The sequence below is a fragment of the Pogoniulus pusillus genome, chromosome 23 (genome assembly GCF_015220805.1).
Source record: "Pogoniulus pusillus isolate bPogPus1 chromosome 23, bPogPus1.pri, whole genome shotgun sequence".
Classification (NCBI taxonomy): domain Eukaryota; kingdom Metazoa; phylum Chordata; class Aves; order Piciformes; family Lybiidae; genus Pogoniulus; species Pogoniulus pusillus.
The window spans coordinates 16974918-16997387 of NC_087286.1; the positions used below are offsets into that span (position 1 = coordinate 16974918).

General features: G+C 43.8%; 1 protein-coding gene and 1 long non-coding RNA gene across 6 annotated transcripts in view; both read right to left on the minus strand.

The window, feature by feature from the left end:
• The window catches only part of MPP7 (MAGUK p55 scaffold protein 7), a 151786-nt gene extending 142894 nt beyond the window's left edge, over window positions 1–8892 (minus strand). For 3 of the 5 annotated variants that reach the window (XM_064162776.1, XM_064162772.1, XM_064162777.1), the window contains exons 1-2: window positions 8804–8892; window positions 5066–5133 (exon numbers count right to left, since the gene is read on the minus strand). The gene's annotated coding sequence lies outside the window, so the exon portion shown is untranslated. Of the gene's footprint in view, window positions 1–5065; window positions 5134–7964; window positions 8217–8803 lie in introns of those variants that run through there. The other 2 variants (XM_064162773.1, XM_064162775.1) reach the window with 2 other exon arrangements.
• Window positions 8893–9725: 833 nt separating this feature from the next.
• LOC135185724 (uncharacterized) lies at window positions 9726–16556 on the minus strand. The gene is made up of 2 exons (XR_010306579.1): window positions 13805–16556; window positions 9726–10348 (listed from the first exon to the last, which is right to left on the minus strand). It is a non-coding gene; the product is annotated as an uncharacterized LOC135185724 (long non-coding RNA).
• Between the last annotated feature and the right edge of the window lie 5914 nt (window positions 16557–22470).

A 22470-nucleotide genomic window follows, 5' to 3' on the forward strand; every position in this document is an offset into this window, starting at 1 on the left:
CTTCTTGAAAGTGGAAGAAGGTAGCAACATGTTTTTAACTCATGTGTGATAGCTAGCACACAGGTCATAAGGTCACCACTAACTGGAGGACACAGAACTAGAAGGGAAGTCAACATTTAAATTCAACCAGCTAGTGAATGAGAAGCAGCCCACTGCAACTAAAGGGATGAAGATCCCTGGCCTCTGTAACAAGGGCAGTGTCCTTGTAGAGTGGGAACCAACAACAACAGAAGCATTCTGGAATCCTCCAGACAGACTGCAGCAACTTCAACCCCATCCTGTGCAGGCATTGCAAGGAGAACATACTTACTTTCACTCCAATGCTGAGGGACCTTATGATTTGCAAACCAGCAGCCAAACAAATATTTAGCCCTAAATACAAGATGAGATTTGCTTTTGGGCATCTGTGGATAACATTATTTAGATATTTCCAAGGTTGGCAAACATAAGAAATCTGAATTAACACATTATGCTGCTCCAACATACTGGAAACTGTTGATAAAAACCACAGCCACAGAATGGATACTTCCTTGATTCTGTAGTCTGTTAGTCTTCAATCATGTTATTGTGTAGGCTATGCTTCCTTCTCAGAAATTCACATAATCAAGGTAGTTTTATTTCCTGATGTACCACCATGAGCTCAACTGCCCAGCTTATGAACAGGAACCATACACCAGCTGGTGCTATGTCATTCCAGAGACTCTCACCTGTGATGACAGCAGTAGTGTTTTGACAAATAATGCACATGTCTATTGAACTGATACATACATTTTCAATATTAATGCTATATCTAAGCTAGATGAAAGCACCTGAGAAGGCAGAAAAAGTGATTTAATAAGGTGAGACACTTAATTCCGCAATGAAGGTATGTAAAACAGTGAGTTTGGTTCTTGGATAAAGCAACCAGAATGCCTTCTGTTATCTGTCAAATTTAATTGCTATCACACATAGGAAGCCAAAACCACTAGCTGGAACTCATTAAATAGTGTGATAAAACTGCAAATCTAAGGAGTAAAATGTAAATTCAACATTAATGAAGTACATTTACTCAGCCATCATCATCAATTACACTTGTCCACCTACACAACAGTTACAGAATGAAACATTGTGCTACAGCTGCTGTCTGCCTCTATTCATAGAATTAAAAGAGTATTTAACTAAAATGTATCTTCCTACCAGATGTTTTAATTCTGCACAGTTAATGAAGAAATCTAATACCACCTCTGCTTTGCTGAGCCAGAAACGATTCACTGGAAAAGAGTTACTAGGTTGAGACCGATGTGGAGACTGCCAGAGAAGCATAATAACCACCATCTCTACTTTTTTCAGTCACTGAAATTGATGATAACTAACTAGTTATGAGTTGGGTCACCCTCCACTACCTGTTGTGGTCATGGGTTGGGTTGAACTTGCTGCTGATATTCAATACCACACTGCTGTCATGCCAACTTCACAATGAAAAGTGCTGGCTGGAACAAAGTATCATGAGGCTTGAAGTTCAGACAGTAACATGAGAGAGGTTTCCTGGGCTGGTTGCTGTTTCCAGTTTCCAATTTTGGGGTGTTGGGCTTTTTAGCTAGGCAGGCTGCAGGTCAAGGGATGGGGGGAGGTCACTGGCTGCTACTGATTCTGCTGCAGCAGAACAGCACAGCAAAAAGCAGTAAACAGGCTCAAGCAATTCTGCATTGGATCACTTCCAGTTAAACTCTTTATCTCAATCCAGAGTCTGTGTGGGGAAAGATGGGGGGCTTGTGAGAGCAGGCTGTGCTAACCCATGACACTTGTCTAAAAACGAAAAGTAATATTTCAAAAGGTTTCTGAAGCTTCCTTCATATTCTCATTTATTACATATAATTAGCAGATCAATCAGGTCCTACTGTGAGAAAATGTTAGCGTTCACAAGGCTTTCCTAACAGGCAGTGGGGTAAGCACTTGAATTATCTGCACATTACATCACTACAAAGAGAACACTGAGGTGCTAGAGCATGTCTAGAGAAGGGTGACCAAGCTGGTGAAGGGTCTGGAGGACAGCACTGGTGAGGAGCAGCTGAGGGAACTGGGGTTGTTTAATCTGGAGGAAACCCAGGGGAGATCTCACTCTACACAACAACTTGAAAGGAAGTTGAGGCTGGATATAAAGAAGAAAATCTTTGCTAAGAGTGGTCAGGCACTAGAATATGTTGCCCATGGAGGTGGAGTCATTATCATCCCTGGAGGTGCTCTAGAAATGTGTAGACATGGTCTAAAGGCCATGGTGGTGTTAGGCCAATTGTTTGGCTCAATCAGAATTGTTTTGGTTGGAAAAAGATCTCCATGATTACCTTTTATATAGGATACCTAGGGAAAAAAAAATTACAACTCTGCTGTAACATACCCCTGGACCTATAATTGCTGAACTCTTCCTCCACACCTGTGTCAGCTACAAAGTCTTCCTTCTAGTCAAATTCCTGTATTGTTTTCTAGCACCCTTCTGTTGCCACCCCAATATTTTTTCCTTTTAAAATGAAGCTATTTAACAGTTCTCATTTACCACTGTAAACAAGTTCAGCAAGAACCCTAATAAAAAGCAATCTTAATTATCTTTAAGTAATAAAGGTATATTAATCATGAAATCAGGAGTTAAAAATTCATCTTGAATACAGTACAGTTTCTAGGAAACAAAAGCCATTTACAGCTGGCACAATGAGAGTTTTCAACTTCTTTTTCCAATTGTCAAACTGTTCCTTTTACTCCCATTTCCTTCAGTAACTTGCTCTGTGAATCCCTCCCTTTGTGGTACTCACAGCAGAATCTTCCAGATCTAGTTGTCCAGAAATACATTTTCCTCCACTGTAGCAGGGCTGTTCTCAGTCACAGTCTCTCCTCCTGCCTGGGTGCCAAGATGCCCACCATCCACTAGAAGCAGTTATCTTCCAGCAGAAACGAACGGGGGGAACTACAACAGCATTCAACCGTCCACATTTGCTAGCTGTAGCCATGGCTCTAAATAAGGGACAGCGTCTGCCTTCTCTATGCTCCTTCCAAAAATGTGTCTGCTGGGTGACTGACTACTATCTTAAGAACCTCAGCACTCAGCTGCTGCTTGTTATTTTTGTTCTCCATTTTAACCCTCAAGATTTCTTGGAGCTGGCTAGTCTTCCCTGAGAAGGACTCGGGGTGTCTCGCTGGACCTGTTTCAGGTCTCAGCGCCCAGGCACATGACTCTCACAGCAGTCAGATGAGCAACCCAAGGCACCACTCTTGCACTTAAAGCATGCCATTCACAGTTTTATCCCCTGAGGTTTGTTTGCCATTTTGATACCCTTGCTCATATAGGTCTTGGCAGCTGGAATGTGGTCCAAGTGACTGTATCCTATTTCAAACAGATGAAGCTTTCACAGCAAGGAACCACACTCTGCAGCTAGGTTGGGGTAGTTAAGACTTGCTGGGCTGGAGTACTTGTCCTGTCCGCTTAGTGCCAAGACAATTTGTAGCATCTCTAATTTTGATGTTATTCAAGTAACAGATTTGGATCTCTGGAGAAGTAAGCAATCCTTAAATAAGAAACCTACTACAGCTCTATGGGACACACTAGATGATCCTTGTCCCATAAGAAATTAAATGCTATAGCTTAAGTTCATAACCACAGAATCAGTTTGGTTGGAAATGATCTTTAAGATCCAGTCAAAGTTGGCACAACTGAAATTACAGGTTAGCTGTTTATGTACTGGAGATAGCACTGACTTTTTGAATCCATTAACCTCGAAGACTAAGCAGCATCAGCTCCTTTCAGGGTCTCCAGGATCTACAGATAGCAAGAAAGCAAGAGTGAAGCAAAGATAGGGTGTGCCCCAAGCAAGGCAACTAACAAAGGGCTGCTGTTTATCCTGGTGGGAGCAGCAGTAAACGCCTTGTGCTGGTAGGAGGAGCAAGCATGTTTAGAGATGACCTGCAGAGTAGAGGCTCCATGCTCTCCTTAGACTTTAGCCTTTATTAACCTTAAGAAGGGAACAAGCTGCCCATTTCCTAAGTTGGCTTTGGTCACTTAAACACTGCTAGTCTCATGATGACACAGCTTCAGTATCCACCCTTCCACCCTGCACTCAATCCAATCCTAACACAGAAGTTGACTGTGTTCACCACTTCCCAAATGACCAAGATCACAATGAGACAATTAACTGCTCATGAACATCTGTTCATAGAAAAACTCTATCACAGTATCTGTTAAACCACTGAAAACCTTCATTACTGTGCATGTAAAAATCTCTGAAATTAAAGACTGCTGCTTAAGAGCAGTTCTTTTTCTTTTGCAACTCTTCTGGACTGTGACAAGAAACAAGGCCTATCTGCTGAGCTTGCAAGGTGTTTTATATAAGCACAACACAAAAATCCATCTTCATCTGCCAGCTGAAGCTTCCAATTTGGCCACATATAAGTGGAATATAATTATTTCACACATTATAATTAGTAACATCAAGGTTGTTCCTCTAGATAGCGTTCATGGCATATTTTCCATGAAACATCAGCTTGTCATTTCATATCTGAAACTACATTGTTTCTTTTGAAACAGCTCTAAAGCAGCTCTGTCCACCAAACAAGACATTATGAAGACAATAAAGATTCTCTATACTCTCCATAGAGAAATGTATGTCAACATTTCCAAGTTCTGAAGCATAAGTTAGCAGCACTGAAAAACTTTTACGTTATGCTTATTTGTTAGTTTCTTGTGCAATGTGTTTTTGCAGTCAGTCACCACTGTTTGCTGTATTTGCAATCCACACTTTCCTATTGGTTCAAACTTTACACCAGCAGAAATAATGAAATAAGAAAATTCAGTGAGTGTCAAGTCAAAACAGAGGCTGCCTTTACAAGACAAAACAGTAACACATGATCAAGAAAACTCAGCCCATGTATTCATACACAACATGTTGTGTTTCACAGCTTCATTTATTAATACCAAGCATGACAAACTTATTCTTGGTCTTTCATATTAATCCACACATTGTTCAGAACTGCAGGAGACAAGCAACAGCATGTCCAGTATCAGACAATGGTGGGCAAAAGTGTAATCATAAGGTAAGCCTACCTGGATGATCGTCTTCACTTCAACACGGACTTACGATGTGCATTTTCTGGATTGTGAATGTGTGGAGCCTGAAGGGAAAAGGGAAGGCTAATAGTAACAAGGTAATGGATCCAGTGATGGTACAGGTAAGCTTTATCTAACATATAAACATCCATAAGACTTGACAGATGTATGATTACATTTTGTACATGTATACTATGCCAAGTTCTGGTACAAAACTTTAGATGTAAGCCTTCTCTCGCACTTAATGGGTCCATATAAACCCTGTAAGTACTTGCACCGAAGATGCTCACTTCTTTGCTTCATGATAGCTCAATCTGCTTTAGACTGCTAGCAACAGCCTTGAAACCATTTACTAGCTGTGCACCCTGGCATTCAGCAAATGTCTCTCTCAACACCCCACCTGGCATCACACACTGCTTACACCTCACACAAACTGGAAACACCCAGTGTCTCCTCTTGGCAATAAACTGCAGGAGCAGAAATGGAACATGAGAGAAACAGAGCCACAGCAGCCCTGTGATATGCAGAAACAAGCACCTAACAGTCAAAACAGGACAGAAAACACCAAGATAGGCCTATTTTTTCCATGTTCACACATCACCAACTCTTCTGTACACGGCAAGCTACAATGTTCACATCACCAACTTCATAGTTTGTAGTTATAGCTTATGGATTGGTTCAATGATTACCTTTAAATACTGATGTCACAGAGGATGCAAACAACAAGTTCATTTCAGGACATCACTGACTACACTGCACATGATTCAAGAACTAAAAAAGCTCAAGTTTTTTTCCCTCTATAAAGCTAGCAAACAACTGCTAAGGTTTATTATTTACTTCTAGTAAAATATTCTTCCATTAAAATATTTTAAAGAAAGTAATGCCTACTCCCTCTCTACTTCTTTAACAGAGGGCAAGAAACTGTATTAGACAAGTGCAGTATCACTTGTGGTGTAGAACACTCAATCCACTGAAAGCAGGTACAAATTAATTCTGTTATTATCTGAGACTCAAATTAAGAAGGGATAAATTAATATACTGCATCTTCTCCTGGCTGCTACTGTTTCTGGTTCTTTAAGGGTGAAAACTTCTCTAGGAGAATTAAACAGCATTGGCACAGCTACGTGGACAGCTTTCACAATTTGTACACAATTCACATGCTCTAAATAGTGAAATTTACCCAGTTCACTGCAACAACTTTCCAAAAGATACTTTAGTAGACAACCAATACTTCGCTAGCAGCAAGAGTAGATTTCCACACACCCCCCCCCCCCCCCCCAACTTATAATCACAGCAAGTTCTACAGCAAACCTTAACACTGATGAAACAGGGAAGATGCTGCTGAACTGCTTTTTATAGGTCACTTCTGCTCCCTTCCATATGCTAAAGCAAAGGTTCAGGGGTGCCCAGACGTTTGCCACATAAAACCCCAAAGATTCAGCACAAGAAAGCTGAAGTCATGTTGGAGTTTCAGCAAAAGGCAATGTTGCAACATCCTAAGAACAGAAGGGAGCTGCTGCAGATTCCAGTATCTTCGTGAGAAGGGCAGTACTCCCACAAGGCTCTCAGGAAAGGACTGGAAGTTGCCACTTAAAAAAATATACTTGTGACCATTTCCTATCAAGAGTTGGGCTGTTCCACAAATGTTAACAACAATGCAAATAATCATGCAAAGCAACAGTGTATTCATTAGCCTGCTTTCTCTACACTTACTATTGATTTTTACACTGTAGTCTTAAAAATTCACAGTTCTGTCACCTCCCCAATATAAAATTTTAATCCTAAATGGCATGCTACTACACACAAAAAACATTTTAGTACAAGCCCAGAAATGCTTCATGAGCTCAGGTTCAAAGTCCATCTAACATAGCATCCTGTCTCTAATAAGGACTGCTAGTGGATGCCTTAAAAAGAGAGCAAGAAGAGAGTAAACATCCAGCAACCCTGCCTTGATGTACTGTGCCAGCTGACAGCAATTTGCAGCTCTGGGACTTCCTCTGCCTGCTTTTAAGTGCACACGTGTAAACCTAAACACAATCACATTAAAGTCCAAAGCTATTCCGAGGCTGAAAGCATCTAAATCAACTTTTCACTGTTTAGGCTACCACTTCACTCCTTTTCATCGTAATGAATAGACAGGCAACAGCTCAAGGCGATGAGTTTCATTCATTCATTTATTCCCCTGTTCTACCAAATTAAAAGCCCAAACCTAAACTAACTGTTCCTTTATGTAGCCTTGAGAATCTATATGCAATCACCCATACCGAATACAAAAAGCCTCACATCAATCCAAACAGCAATAGCTAGCAAAATATTAATGTTAGCTCTAAGTGAGATTAGAGATTTGACAATATACATCCATTACAGCAAACTATTTCAGTGAGTAACCTAGTTGTAAATTAAAATCTTTGTATAAATATGGCTAGGATGCAAACATCCCTCAAAGAGGGACCTGAAGGATGGATTATACCTCATATTACAAGTCCGTATTTCAAAGTTAACACCTATAAAACACAGCTTAATGCAGAAGTGCCTCATTCAAAGGTGGCTCTTGATGTAAGAGCTCTGAACCTCGCTGAAAAAACCTAACTGTAAAAAAAGTGTTTGAGTACTGAAGATGCTGGGCACTACTGCTCAAACTAGTCAACCTTCTTCAGAGGTGAGAACTCCAAAGATTGCCAAAAGCTATTTACTGCCTCTGAGGCTACTCTATAGTTCAGAAGGAGGACAAAGATGTGGTGGAATGTTTAAGTCAAATCAAAGGGAAAGCTCTGTTAACGCAGTTTGCTATAAAGAAGGATTACATAAAAAGAAGGTAGGAATTCAGAGGCGAAAGCACAAAAGTAACACGCAAAGGTTGCTACTCAACCAGGCTCTAATATCAAATATTACTTACATTCTTCACAGGCAAAATGCCGAATTAATAACGGCACGCATTGCTCAACGCCGACTAAGCACAGACATTAACAGTCAGTAACAAGTTGTTTCCACAGGTGAATTAAGTTATTCTCAGTACCTCACGGTACCGATAACCCGTAAATCGGAGTAGCTGGGTCTGCCGAGCGCGGCTGCGGCGCCTGATGACACCGAGCGGCTCACTCGCATCCAGTGCTTGTTCTAAACGCGCTCTCCCCAGCTGCTGCCGGCAGCCCGGCAGCTTTCAAACGCCAGGCACAGCCCAAGCACCGGCCGCGATTAAATCCACCTCTTCCCCCACCCTCTCTCTCCCCACCGGGAGGATTCCACCGCTGTGCCCGCGGGGAGGTCTCAGCTCCGGCCCTGCCTCCACTCACGGTACCACCGCGGCTGTAAGGGGTCGCGGGAGCTGCCTCCGGCCAAAGGAAAGCCCGGCGTGGGCTGCAGGCACGGCCCCACGGGACTCCCCCCGCCACCCGGGCGCTTCGCACACGCCAAGGGGCTCAGCCTGACGGCGGCAGCGACTACTTAGGGGGTGGGGGCCATCTTGGAACCGGCGCCCAGCGCAGGGGTAAAGACCCACACCCCCACCATGGCCGAACCCCCGAAACACAGCACCTGCCACATCCCCTCATGCGCCAGCGAGACGCCACGGCCTCGCCGACACAGCGCAGCCCCGCCGCGCCCCTACGAGCCCCCAGCCCGGCGGTGCTCAGTGCCCGGTCCCAGGGAAACGTGGGGCCCCGAGCCAACCGCGGACCCCCAAGCGCGCCACCGCCCCTCCTCGCCCAGTACGCGCCGCGGCGCTGTTGCTTCTACCTGCAGTCAGGCCACCGGTGTGACAGCGGGCGCACCCCAGCCTTCTTCTACCCGCGGAGGCGCGCACACCGGCTCCCCATCGCCGCCGCTGGGCTGGGCCGGGCCCGCCGCTTCCCTCCCACCGGGGCGGGGCTACGGAACCCAACGGCCGCAGCCAGGCCCAACCCGACCCCCCGCTCCGTACACAGACACACGCCAAGGGAAGGCTCGCGTCCTATTGGCCGGAGCAGGGAGGAGCGCGCAGAGCTGGGCTCCGATTGGCAGCGGGGGAAGGCGGCGGCCCGCCCCGCCGAGGTCGTGTGACGGCGGGCGGCCGGGGCTCGGTGGCCGTGGGTAGTGCCGTGGGGCTTCTGCCTGCTGGGGTCGCTCGGCTGCCTGCCCCTCCTGCCTCGTACGTTTGCACGGTTTTCGCAGTTCGGATTTGGGGAATTTCGGCAGCGAGGCTAAAACGCGCAGGGGGGCTGCAGGGGAAGCCGAGGAGAAGGAGACCTGTCGGTGTCCGCCGACCACGCAGCGTGGCGGATGTCCTCCCCCAGGGACACCCCATGTCCTGGCCCCGCATGTGGCACTCCTGTGGTTAGGGTCCTCCCTGGTATGAGATCGCCTGGTGTTTCGTGTGGCCGGGGAACACCGTATTTGTCCACGATTCTCCCGGGGGACAGCAGCAGCCTGGGCAGAGAACATGATCAGTATTCGGTTTTAGCCTTCTGCCTTGCAGAGTTTCAAAGTCACGCACAGAAAAAATGGTTGCTTGGAGTTTGTAGAGGGTGAGCAGAGGTGGGAGACAGCCGAAGAGCAGAATGAGCAAGGCCATCAGGGGCTGAGAGAGGGACAGGGCTCAGTAGTTGGTGAGGGCAGTGGTGGCTTCAGCAGAGGGTGCAGTCCCAGCTCTGCATGAAACCATGAGACCATTCCAAGAATCTATTCTTAATGAGTTTATTTTTCATACAATAAAATATGCCAAGGATTCTTCCATTTCTTTCCCGAGTGAAGGAACACACTAGTGTTACAGAGGTGTTTGCAACAGCAGTGCTGTTCTGTGTCCACAAAACCCACTGGCCATCAACTTGCAGAAGTGGAACCTTAGCCTACACAAGACTCTGCTTGGCTGACCTCAGATGGTTGGTTTTGGACAGCTGTATTTCTCCTGTGTTTAAACTTTGCTGCATTGTCTTCCAAGTAGCATTCTGAGTGGAGTGTTTAATTGTGACAAAGGTTCATTGAGATACATAAACACTTCCAGAAGACTGTCAATTTCTTACAGTTTCCTCCTATTTCTTGTGTCAAGTCTTTCATTAATAGACATATACAGTTGTGTAGTGTATGATGCAACTAACCTCATGCAACTTGCTCTGAGACTTATTCCTCTTCAATTTTAAATTAAGAGGCTTTTTTTGGCACCCATGATTTCACTATACTGTCAAATGGGTTTGGTTTAGATCAGCAAACCATTAACACTTTCTTCTTCACCATATCTTCAAGGATTTAGGATGTGATCCTTCCATTTGTGCTCCATCAGCAGCTGATGTATTCCTGAAATGAAACCTGTTGAACATAGGTGGTTAGATTTTGAATAAATTATTCTCCAAGACAGTAACTACAATGCCTAGAGGTGCTGGGCACCTCAAAATGTAGCCCAGTTTCTGGGTGAATAGATGTATTTTGCCTTTTTTTTGAGGCAATGTTGTAAATATTCATCTCACTTTCCTCTTCAGTAAATGTTTCACAAGATTAAACAAATGCCAAGCTGCTAATTTCCTTCTTTTTATGCTGTGTACCACCCAAGTGATTTGTTTTTTTTTTTTTTTCATCTCTTAAGACTTAACCTCATTTGGAAAAATCAATTAAAAATAAAACAAACAGCTGTGAGTTCTGGTACTTTATATGCAAACTTTGAGCTGAAGCCAAGCTGTTGTAGGAGAAACTTGAATTCCCCATGATGAAACTGCTGAAACACACTAAGCAACAAAACTCCAAAACACAGCTTGCAGCCAGTAAGATGAATTGCCTTTGTACCCATCCAAGGATTACCCTTCTTTTCCTGTTGTGGGGTTTGGCAAGAGTGAGTTCATCTTTACACTCAGGGTGTACTCTTCACAACCCCCAAACAAAGCAAATCCTGCAAGCTGAACGCTCTCATGTGATAGCAAACCAGATGAAACTAAGGAAAGGATGAAAAGCTTTGTGCAGCTCAGCACCTTTTCCAAACACAAGGGAGACAACCACCTTGGGGATCTTGTTGGTGCTTATTAATACCTAAAGGATGAGTGTCAATATGATGGGATCAGACTCTTTTCAGGGTGAAAATGACACCGAGGGTGACAGAGCACTGGAACAGGCTCCCCAGATTTGCTGCAGTTTCCTGTGGAGGTATTGGGAACTCACCTGGATATGATTCTGTGCAATCCACTCTAGATGAACCTGATCTAGCAGGAGAGTTTGACTAGATGATCTCCCGAGATCCCTTCCAACCCCTACCATTCTGTGACCTCCTGAGGACATTCTCCAGTATGATTTTAGTTAATAGCTAAGCATCCCAATGCTTTTCAATCAGTCCAAGTCTGAAAGCCAAAGAGCCAAACTAGTAAAAGGCAGCTCAGGAATTAAATTGAGGCATGTTAGATGCCTGTCTCACTTTAATTTCCTCCCAGAGGTTTCTCTGGTGGAAAAGGACAGGAAGAAATAAGACACTTAACAAGCTTTTGTGACACACTAGTCCCCAAAACACTTTAAACGTGACTGATATGTTTGGAGGGATTTTCTTCAGGTTTGCTGACATGGCTGGAAATCTGCAGAAGCGGCATCCTACATAGCTCTCAGGGGAATACAGCAGCAGAAGGACATCTGAGGTGACACCAGACATGCAGATCACTGTAGGCCCACAGAATCTTCCTGATTGCTTCTAAAGATCTAGCTGATCACAAGGTGTTGGCACCTCTCTCCTCGGTTGCTAAGTTGTTGTTACAAGGCAGCTAAAACATATCCAGTACTTTCCTAACATTATTTTTCCGTGCAAGCAGTTGCTGCATCTGGCACAAAGATGATCATTAATGGGAAGGTAAGATGAGCCAGTTTCTCTTCAAAATGTGGCCAGCCCAATGGGACTATCTGAGAACTCCTGCTTTAAATAGGTTTAGTTGTTTGTGTGTGTGTGTGTGTGTGGAGACTGCTTTGGTGTTCTCCACCTCCTGACACTGACACTTGTGCATAGCTGAGATTCTTGCATAATTTAACGGAGCCATCTCAGGTGCCTCCCACTCTGTTCCCAGCATCGAGCTGCTGTTCTCTGGATTTTGGCACACAGCTGGGATCACCTTACAGTTACAGAAGAGTTTACCAGACTTGCTTGTTTAGAAAATTTCCTAGAGAACAAGAGAGTTTTTTTTCCAAACACATGTATTTGAGTGGCTCCCAAAATATTTATGACAGCTGCCTCCAGTCAAGGTTTTGGGGTTGTTTTTTTTGTTGTTGTTTTGGGTTGTTTGTTTGTTTCATCTGAGATGAGTATAATCAGTATCATTCCTTTTTCTATCTCCAATTCCAGCACTGTTGGTGCAAAGTGAAATAAATAGTTGTAGACATATTTTATGTTCTTTTTCTGATACATTTTAAATGCTTGCTGCCTTTTTTTTTTTGTGTTACTATTTCATCTTCATCATACCTGAAGGGAGGCTGTAGCCAGGTGGGGTTGGGCCCTTCTCCCAGGCAACCAGCTACAGAACAAGGGGACACAGTCTCAAGTTGTGCCAGGGCAGGTCTAGGCTGGATGCTAGGAGGAAGTTGTTGGCAGAGAGAGTGATTGGCATTGGAATGGGCTGCCCAGGGAGGTGGTGGAGTCACCAACCCTGGAGGTGTTCAAGAAAAGACTGGATGAAGCACTTAGTGCCATGGTCTGGTTGATTAGATAGGGCTGGATGCTAGGTTGGACTGAGTGATCTTGGAGGTCTCTTCCAACATGGTTGATTCTATGATTCCAGGATATTCCAGCAGACAGGCTTGTGGCTAGTAGGAAGGACTGCCTGAATGGAACTGGAAGCTGTGAAAAATCTGTTTCAGCCATTGCAAACTGAAGATACTGGGAAATGTATTAAAAGTTTTATTTATTGGAAGTTTTTGGGCTTTTTTCCCCCTACTTTTTCCTATTATAATTGCAAAACCTTCTGAAATCTGTTGTTCAGTAAAACTCTGAAGTGTATCTAGGTACCATAAACAACTTACACAAATTATGTTATTGGAAGCAAATGGGCATCTATCTGTACACATTATTTGCCTGCTCTCTCTATTACAGGTGCAACCTGCAGTAAAATCTGAGTTTGTTAAAGCAAAGAAGTGCTTTAGAGACTCCAGATTCCTGATTGATGCAGTAGAAATCTGTCAAGTTTGTGCAGAGCATGTGGAGCTTGAATACATCCATATGAATAAATGTTAAAATACATTAAACATTCTTTTTTGTTAGTTTAGTTTAGCTTGTTTTCCTGGAGACAGGGCTTATGGTTTTTTATGTTCATGAGCATCCTCTCTATGAATATCCCTTATCAATAACAATCTCAACATACATCAGGGTTTTTTTTTGCCTTGAACTTGTAATCTTTTGCTGTCTGTAGGGTCCTCAGTACTTTTCTGTGAGCCCGACTGGTTGTTTTTTTCTGGTAGATGAGAATTTCCCCTCAGGATCCAGCTATCATAAAGCTACAAACATGGCATACATCTTCAAGTCTGACCTTTTTATTCTTCTGCTTGCTAAATGAGCTTGCCATGGCTGGTTTTGCTGTGCATAAGTTATTTTGAATATTTCATACAGTTCTGATAAATAACCAAGCTCAGTTTTCTTCCTTCCCCCACGTATTTCTTGTTATTCTTGCTCAATCTTACACTTTTCCTTCCTGCAAAGCACCTTGATATCCCTTCTGCCATTCACACCCCCAGCTTCTCACTTACAAAGTAGAAACTAAATCAAGTTGATTGGGCAGAAATTCAGCAATTTGTCTCAAAACAGTTTACCTGTTAGACTGAAATTTCAAATTCTGGTTTACTTCAGATTCTTTTCTGGATGTCTTCCTTATGGTCTTGCTTCCAAACTGTAGCAGATGAGCTGTTCTGTAGTTTTTATGCTTTCCTCCAATTTCCTGCTACTGATGTACGTATAAAATCTTGCCCAATTATCAGGCTACAGTCCAATTTGCTGAACTTTGCAACACATCCATTACTGCTGTTCCATCCAACTTGAGAAGTTCTGTGGATCCTTCTCTGACTTGGAATCTTTCTGTTCCGGAAAGTTAATGATATTAATTATTCAGATTTTAATGGTGGGAGTTCTCCAATCCATATAATTCTGTAGTTTGTCATGCAGGTCTCCACTGGATAATCAGTGTCTGACCATCCCTTGTTTTTCTCACTGGAATCTCACACATTAATGATTTATTATTTTTTTTTTGTTTGCAGTTAAAACACTTCCATTACTGACATGCAGAAACCAGACGTCTCTTCAGAGTTTTGCTGCCACCTCCTGATTCTTAGCACCGCTACTGGTATCTTATTTAATCTTCTTTAGTCGTTTGGATTTGCTTCACTAAGCCCCCCAGCACCATCAGACAGCACTGAACCAAACCCAGGCATATTCTTTGTACTTCTTAATAGTCATATTTTTATACAGAGCTTGGAGAAAAGAAAGTTGCAGTTGAAATTAAGAACAACATTTGTGTGTTTTTTAGTAGTCATATTTTTATGCAGGGTTTGGAGAAAATAAAGCTGCAGTTGAGGTTAAGAACAAAAGTTGTGTGTTTCTTACTAGTCATATTTTTATGCAGGGTTTGGAGAAAATAAAGCTGCAGTTGAAATTAAGAACAAAAATTGTTTGCAATATGTCTAACCAAAGAAGAAGTATGAAGAAGAATAAAATTTGATTGGGTGGGCAACAATAATTTCATTTTAGTTTGCTGTCTGACTGCCTGATCTCATATCCCTACGTTTTCTCCCCTAACCCCTGTCTAATCCCCACTTGCAGATGGGAAGCAGAAGACAGAACACCTGTGCAACCAAAGCTAAGGAAGGAGCACAACCTGCTCCTCCTTTGTCTTTGGACAGAGCAGGGCTGTAGAAGGCAAAACAGATCTCCCTTTGGTATTATCTCAGAGGATCGTGATGTGCATTTGACAGCACTGAGTTTAACCTTTAGGAAATGCATTAGAAAAGAGGCAACCACTCAGCTACAGACACACCACCAAGATTAACAGGAAATACACGACTCTAATCTCACAAAAGCACATCATCTAATAAAGAACAGGGAGCCAGATGTATTTTTTTTTCATCAACTGGCGTACACTCCTGACATGTTCTGAGTTTAAATCCTCTCTAATAAATCAATGCTGTTATTCTAACAGGAAAATGGAGTAACTGATGCTGAGTGCCTCTGGCAAACAGTCTGTTCCAGAGGAAAGATGTTTGATTTAGAGCTAACCTTGCCCTCCCACTTCACAAGTATTGATATACATGTGGCTGCAAACTGGAGAATACCAAACCTGGTAAGACAGTAGTCCAGAATAGGCAAAAGATGAGCCCTGTGAATGTATCCTTAGTTAAACTGTGTTATAGCAGCCAAGATGCTTGATATGCACCACCAACACTTGTGCATTAGTGAGTAGGCTGAAATATGAGCACCTCTTACTGATGAGATGTTCATTATCAGTCCAGCTGTTACTAAGCATACTCATTCTTTATCAACTGGTTAAATTAAGTTTACATTTTCCTCTTGAAGCTAGCAAGATCTGCACTTTCCACTTACACCTAGCAATGTGTGGTCAAGCCTACCCTTAAAATCAGGATTGCACCCAACTATGTTACACTTAGTCTGTATCAAAAGACCAGAACAGACCAAGCTTTAGTTTCCTGATATGAGTCAGATGTTTTGGCATAAGCTGTTGTGCTGGTTCATTGGGTCTGGATGACTTGAGCAGAGGCAAGTGCCTTGCAGGCAGCAGTGTGATAGTCTCAGATTTAACTCTTCATCAGTACAAGCAGAGATATTTTGAGCTCAGGTTGCAGCAAATCTCACATCCACGGAGAAGCAGATCATGGCTGTGTTCTGTATAAATCCACTGTCATACCTGTTCTTCCTTCCCAGATGGAGCAGTCAGTGCTTCTCAGACTTCCCAGAACTCCTTCGCTGTACCTGGACACAAGCTCTGACCTATGAACAGGGATTTAGACCCAGTGGGATGATGAGGCACTCAGGTTCAGCAGAAACAGGGACCATAAGTCTGACCAGAGCTGGTGAATGCCATACTCCTCCTTCCTCATACTGCTCTCATGCCAGCTTTGGAGAGTGCTGAAGTAGAAACTCCAATCCTTCTGGACTATTAGTGCTTTAATGTGACTGTGAGAAAGGCTGCAGCTCAGTTCTGTCATTCTGTTTGTGACTGGTGGTCTTTCCAAATCAACATTTTTTACCTCTCTAGGCTAGATGATGTGCTGTGGTTCTTCAGTTTCTATTTTTGGGTAGCTCATCTCGGGTGAGTTGTAAGCAGGCTGGCTGTGCCTGCTGCCTGCCAGCACAAGCCAGCCGATCCAGTACAAAATCTCATTATCAGTCTTTTATTTTCAACTCACTTAAACTCTAGTCCCACTCACATCTGCCAGAAGTCCTGTTTCTGCAGAGGAATGGTCTATTCTGTCCGGGGAGTACCTTTATCCTCGTTTAGCTCTTTCTGTTGTGCATGTGTGCACATATAAGGGAGGGGTGGGAGGAAGGAACAGCTCCCCTAAGACACAAACATCCATTTCTCTCCTTAAGCTGGAAACCTATTTAAATCTGATTGCTGGGAATCAGCCCTTCAGCTGATTCCCAACACATGCCCAAGGTAGGATGAGCAGCTCTGCTGAGTTTTTTAAAGAGCCCATACAGCCTGTTACACAGGGTTTGATGTTTCTGGTGCAGCTTTTGGCTGTTTGTGCCACGCTGCACTGATTCAGACTGGCAAAGTCTATCCTGATTGTCTACATCATTTCATGCCTGGAGAAAATATAATCTGAAGTGTTTAATCATATCTGGAATTAAATGAAGGAAGGGTATATTTGTTTTAAATAGGGGGGAAAAAAGCAATAGAACTTTTTATAGAGAAAATTTGCTTTGAACTTGAGCAAGGAAAGCCTTTGTCAGATGCTTCTAATTCCACTAAAGAAAATCTATTCTAATTCAGCCAAATTTTAGAGTATTTTAAATCTCAGTTACACAGATACTCGCTGCTGCTGAAGGGTTAAGACAGTCCCGGAGCAAGCTTATGCTTCTCATAGCTGTGGTCCTGTTGTCTATGCTTCATTCCCACATTTCCAGTAAGGCACTGCAGCCCCTCTCAGCACCCAGCCTGGACACACACAGAGCCACTACACAGGCTGCAGCCCAGGACTGCACGATGGGCACAGAAATCCCCACAATGGCTGTTTCCATCAGCTGCATGCTGAGTTAGGGCTGAGCAACGACTGGTGAGCAGAGACACTTTCTTGCACTTTCAGTGACCTCTCTGCTGGCATCTAGACAATGTGAAGGAAGAAGCTGATTCAGAGGCAGACAGGGCAAGAGCCAGATCTAAAGCCTCGCTGTGGAGAACCAGCAGGCTGTAGTGGAAGTAGGAGCATGTGAGACAAAACCTGGGACTTGCAGAGAAGGCAGATATTCAGGAGTGGCAGGACAGCAATACTGTTTTGAAGCCACAGAAGGAAATGACAGCTGGCAGAGGCTGAAGATGTAGAACAAGGATATTAGGGCGGAAAGCTAGAAGGATGGCAGAGGTGAATGTAGAATAGGGGTAACAAATTGCTCAAGCAGCCAGTGCAGAAGAAAATCAACTGAAAAGTTGGTGTGGAGAGGAAAGGTGTACCGAGGAATTCGGTCCCAGGGAAGAGCCCGGGACTAGAAAACAGAGGAGGTAGTAGTACCGGCAAGTGGACAGAGGGAGCAGTCTCAGATGGGAGAGAGACAGGAAAGAGTCAGGAGGGAGCTGAGATGACTGGGACAAGGACACCTGGAGCGTGGGATCCGCGGGAGTTTGAACACGAGCGGTTGCTTTTAATGAATGTCGGTGAGCGAAACGAGTAAGGCAGCAGTTGCAACAAAACAAAAAGCAGAGAAACGATCTTCTTATTGTCAAAGACCTCTAAGCACACACTCTGAAAGACAAAAGGGAGCCTAGGACTGGAGCGGCTGCCTGGCCTGAGCCCAACCAGGATCCACTCTGGCACCACTTGCACGCCCAACTGGCTGCTTCAGCTCCTCCTGACACTATCAGGCTGCTCAACTGGCTCTGCAGGGATGTGAGAGCCCACAGTGGGAAGGTTTGCTGACAGGAGGGATTCCTGCAAGTGGCATTGTCATTAGCATGGCGAGTCAATGAAGTCACCTGCTACATGTGCATCTTTTCCAGGGTGGATCCTCTACATCTTTTAGCATAACTTTTAATTGCTCTGACACAACTTGGTGGTTAGACTGTTGGCTGCATTCTGATCCCAGATATTAGGCTCAGAAGTTTGGGCTATCTTGGGTAACAATATGGCTTGTATTGATTTTAATCTACCAGTAATAATAATCATGGCAAGATCAAAATGGTGACATCTGCTGCAGGTGAAAAGTGTCATGGGGCACAGCACTCATCAAAAGAGTAGGATAATTATTATTATCCCTAGCACTGATTTCTTGGGGAGACTCTTGTGCTTATTTTGGAAATAGTTCCTGATCTTCTTCTGAAGAATGCATATGGCCATGACTGTGAGTGCTCAAGCTAGGCTGATCCTCTTACTCTGGATTGTGTTTAACAAACTGTCTCCAGGTTTTCTGTGTGCAGAAGGTTAAGACACACAGCCTGTGGCATACCTGATGCTGGTCTTAATTTCTCTCTGCAGCAATGTCACCATTTGGGAAGGATTCTTTAGGAGGGCCTGTAGCAATAGAATGAGCAGCAATGGTTTTAAACTGGAGCAGGGTAGATTTGGGTTGGACATAAGAAAGAAGTTCTTCACAATGAGAACAGCTTGTCCAGGGATGTGGATGAGGCTGTGTCACTAGAGACATTCAGGTTCAGATTTGATGTGGCCCTGTGCAGCCTGATCTAGTTGGAGGTTCCTTGCTGGCTGCAGGGGGGTTGGACAAGATGACCTTTGAGAGTCCCTTCCAACCCAGTGCAATCTGTGAATCTGTGAATTTGGATTGAGTCTGTCTACTGTTACTTAAGATCACTTAGAAATGTCTTGTATGTGCTGTTTTGTAGCCCATGAACAAATACATTCAATTAAGGGCTCAGGGACATGTTTAACAGTTGTGTACAGGGAGTTCTTACGTTATGGTTGGACTCAGTGATCTTAAGGTCTTTTCCAACCAAGCAACTCCATGATTCTAAGGCTGGTGCTATCACAGTGTACTGTGGGACTCACTTTTCTGGGGCTCCAGGGGTGGGTGTGTAGCCCAGAGCCCCAGGAAAATGTTTCTTGCAAAGCAACATCTCAGTTGCCATTTACAGTCTATGAAGAAGAGCGACTGAAGCCTTCATCAGTGGACTAGTTCTCCAGATGATACTGAGAGTTACTTTGAGCTGGAGTCAGCTACACTTTTCTTGTTCTTTTAACAGTCCTTTTTAGCATTCTTACCCATTGTGATGATGTTGATGTTTTTTTATTTGTCAGGAAATGTGACAAAATGTCACTTGTGACATTTTACTGAGCCATGCCAGGGATGGTGCCTGTCCTGCCAGGGAAGCCAGCTCCAGGCACTAGTGCTGCTTTCTAAAACTACCTGAAAATAGGTTGTAGTGTGGCTGGTGTTGGTCTCTTCTCCCAAGCAACTAGCAATAGGACAAGAGGAAACAGGTTTAGGTTGTGCCACAGAAGGTTTAGGTTGGACAGTAGGAAAAGTTTCTTTACTGAGAGAATGGTGAGATGTTGGAATAGGTTGCCCAGAGAGGTGGTGGAGTCACTGTCCCTGGAGGTGTTCAAGAAGCAGTAGATGTGGTGTTTCAGGATATGGTTTAGTGGTCATGGTAGTTGCGTTATGGTTGGACTCTATGATCTTAAAGGTCTTTTTCAATCTTAATCATTGTATGATTCTATGAGATGGAATTATCTGGTTCCAAGTTTTTTCTGCTGTATGTGTGCCCCCTCTTTGCAAAGAGACAGTGTCACTGACTTTTAGCATATTCTGCTTAAGGTACATCTTGAGAAGCTCCTGCTCCTTTGCACTGATCAGGTGAGAGCTCAGAACTACTCTCCCCTCTGGGGCACTTGCCCAATGCAGCATTACAACTGAAGCATTACCAAGCAGACTGAGAGAAACCTTGTGGGCCAAGTAAGCTGCTTACTAAACCTGTTTGTCTTCCTAGACACCAGAAAAGGTTGATGGAAAAAAAGACTCTGGTATTAAAACAGAACCAGCTTGTGTGTGCTTTGCAATGTTTTTTCTTTCAGGATCGGGTCGGCAGTGTCTCTTTAATGTGCAGCTCTGTGAACTTAAAAGAAATCTCATTATCAGCCTTCCTAGCCTTAAGCACTTCATCAAGTATTCCATGATTGCTGGCTTGCAGATGCTGCAGTTAAGGTGCTGGGTGGTGAGGTTTTGTTTGAGTTCCCTTAGGCCCTTTTCTTGTTTTTGTATGTGCCTATAAATATCTTACCCCTGAGAAAAGACATGAAAGCGATCACACAGACATTAATTAGATGCCATAGGATTGTTTTGTTTTGTTTCAAATTCTAGAGTCACAAGGCAGAACTTTTAATTGCCCCTTTTTGTTTGGGGAATAGATGTTTCTTCTTCAGACATATATCAACATGATCAGAAATCTGTATAATTTCTTCTCTACAATTCTTGACTCCCCCTGGCCAACTTTTAATAACTAAGAAGACATTTATGCCTAAATCAAAGAGTTATGCACCCTGGAGTAAAAGTTCCAGTTCCTGTGTTGTGGGTCTCAGCTTTGTACATCTATCATGTACTGTTCACAGAGATCTTCAAGATAGAGATCAAAACCATATAGTTCATTTCAGTTCTGTTTTTTTGACTTCTAAATTAAAGACAGAAAACTTCATTCCAATGCAGCCATAGCCAACTGGCTAGGTAAGAAACTTTGGTTTATCCCTTCTCCTACCCCAAAATAATTGGTACAACAAACCCATATCATTTCATTTAACTACATCCAGAAAATATTACATGTTTATGTTGTATTTTCAGGCACTGAGGGGAAGACTCCTTTTTGCAATCAGTTTTGCATGTGACCCTTTTTTGCTGAGTAGTAGGGTTTTCAGAGAGAGGATCCACTGCAGACAGGATTCACTGTTCTGTTACTTCAGACTTAGAATCATAGCATCAACCAGCTTGGAAGATACCTCCAAGATCATCCAGTCCAACCTAGCACCCAGCCTTATCCAATCAACCAGACCATGGCACTAAGTGCCTCATCCAAGCTTTTCTTGAACAACTCCAGGGACAGTGACTCCACCACCTCCCTGGGCAGCCCATTCCAATGCCAATCACTCTCTCTGCCAACAACTTCCTCTTAACATCCAGCCTAGACATCCCCTGGCACAACTTGAGACTGTGTCCCCTTGTTCTGTTGCTGCTTGCCTGGCAGAAGAGACTAACCCCAGCTGGCTACAGCCTCCCTTCAGGTAGTTGTAGACTACTGTTTAAAGAAGAGGTTGCCATTCACTTTAATGTGGGGAAAAGAGCCCATTTTTTTCTTATACTTGGTGAAAAGCAAAACCATTTGAGCTGAAATTTTTACAGTTCTTGAGACCGACTCACACACCCCACATGTGTCCAGCCTCAGGCAAACACCTGCCATGGAAAATGTGAGTTCTGGGGGCTCAAGTTTGACAATGGCTTCAGCAGTGGAAAATGTGGTCTAATAGCGGGAAGTATCAGGCAGCATTTAACAGGTGAGTTTTCCCAACACCACCCTAAATTAGCCCTCCACTGAAAAGCTTCTGAAATATTCAAGAGACCTATTTGTCCTTTGCAGTAATTTTCCTCTTTAAAACCTTTGGCAAGCCCTTGGTTCATATAAAACAACTATTTGCGGAAACAGAGGAAGTTAAAATCCCACCCATCCTTTTCTCTCCTGGTTTATTTATTTTCCATGTGAGATTAATGAGTTTCCTGCAACATGGCTAGAGCTGCTCACACATTGTGCAGATAAGTGAATATTTATTTCCTTTTCCAAAGGAGAGCAGACACCTCCATGTCCCCTGGTTTGGAGAAGCAGAGATGAGTGTGCAGTATGTCAGGCACTAAAATCAACCCTCCTGGATGATAAACCAGGAGGATGATAAACCTGGATGGTAAACCAGTAGCTTTATAGTGCCTACTGCTGTAAGCAGACTGGTAAAGCAGGCTGAGCTGTGCTGCTGGATGGTGACATGGGTGCTTAATTTAACTGGCTTCATTTATTTTACCAGCAGACACCTTGGGAAGAACTTTAGTTTAGCTCCTGTCTTGTGTAAGGTCACTGCTGTGGGCAGTGGACCTCACAGTGGCTGGTTTCCTATGGATTTCTCTCCCACATCCCACTTTACCCTCCCAGTTCCTTCCTGCATCCCGGTGCCACTGCTTCATCCTGTGGCATCCCTAAGTGCCTAGGGTCTCCTTGGTGAGAGTGGAGCTGCCCACCACTCCTGCCCTGGTGCAGCTGCCA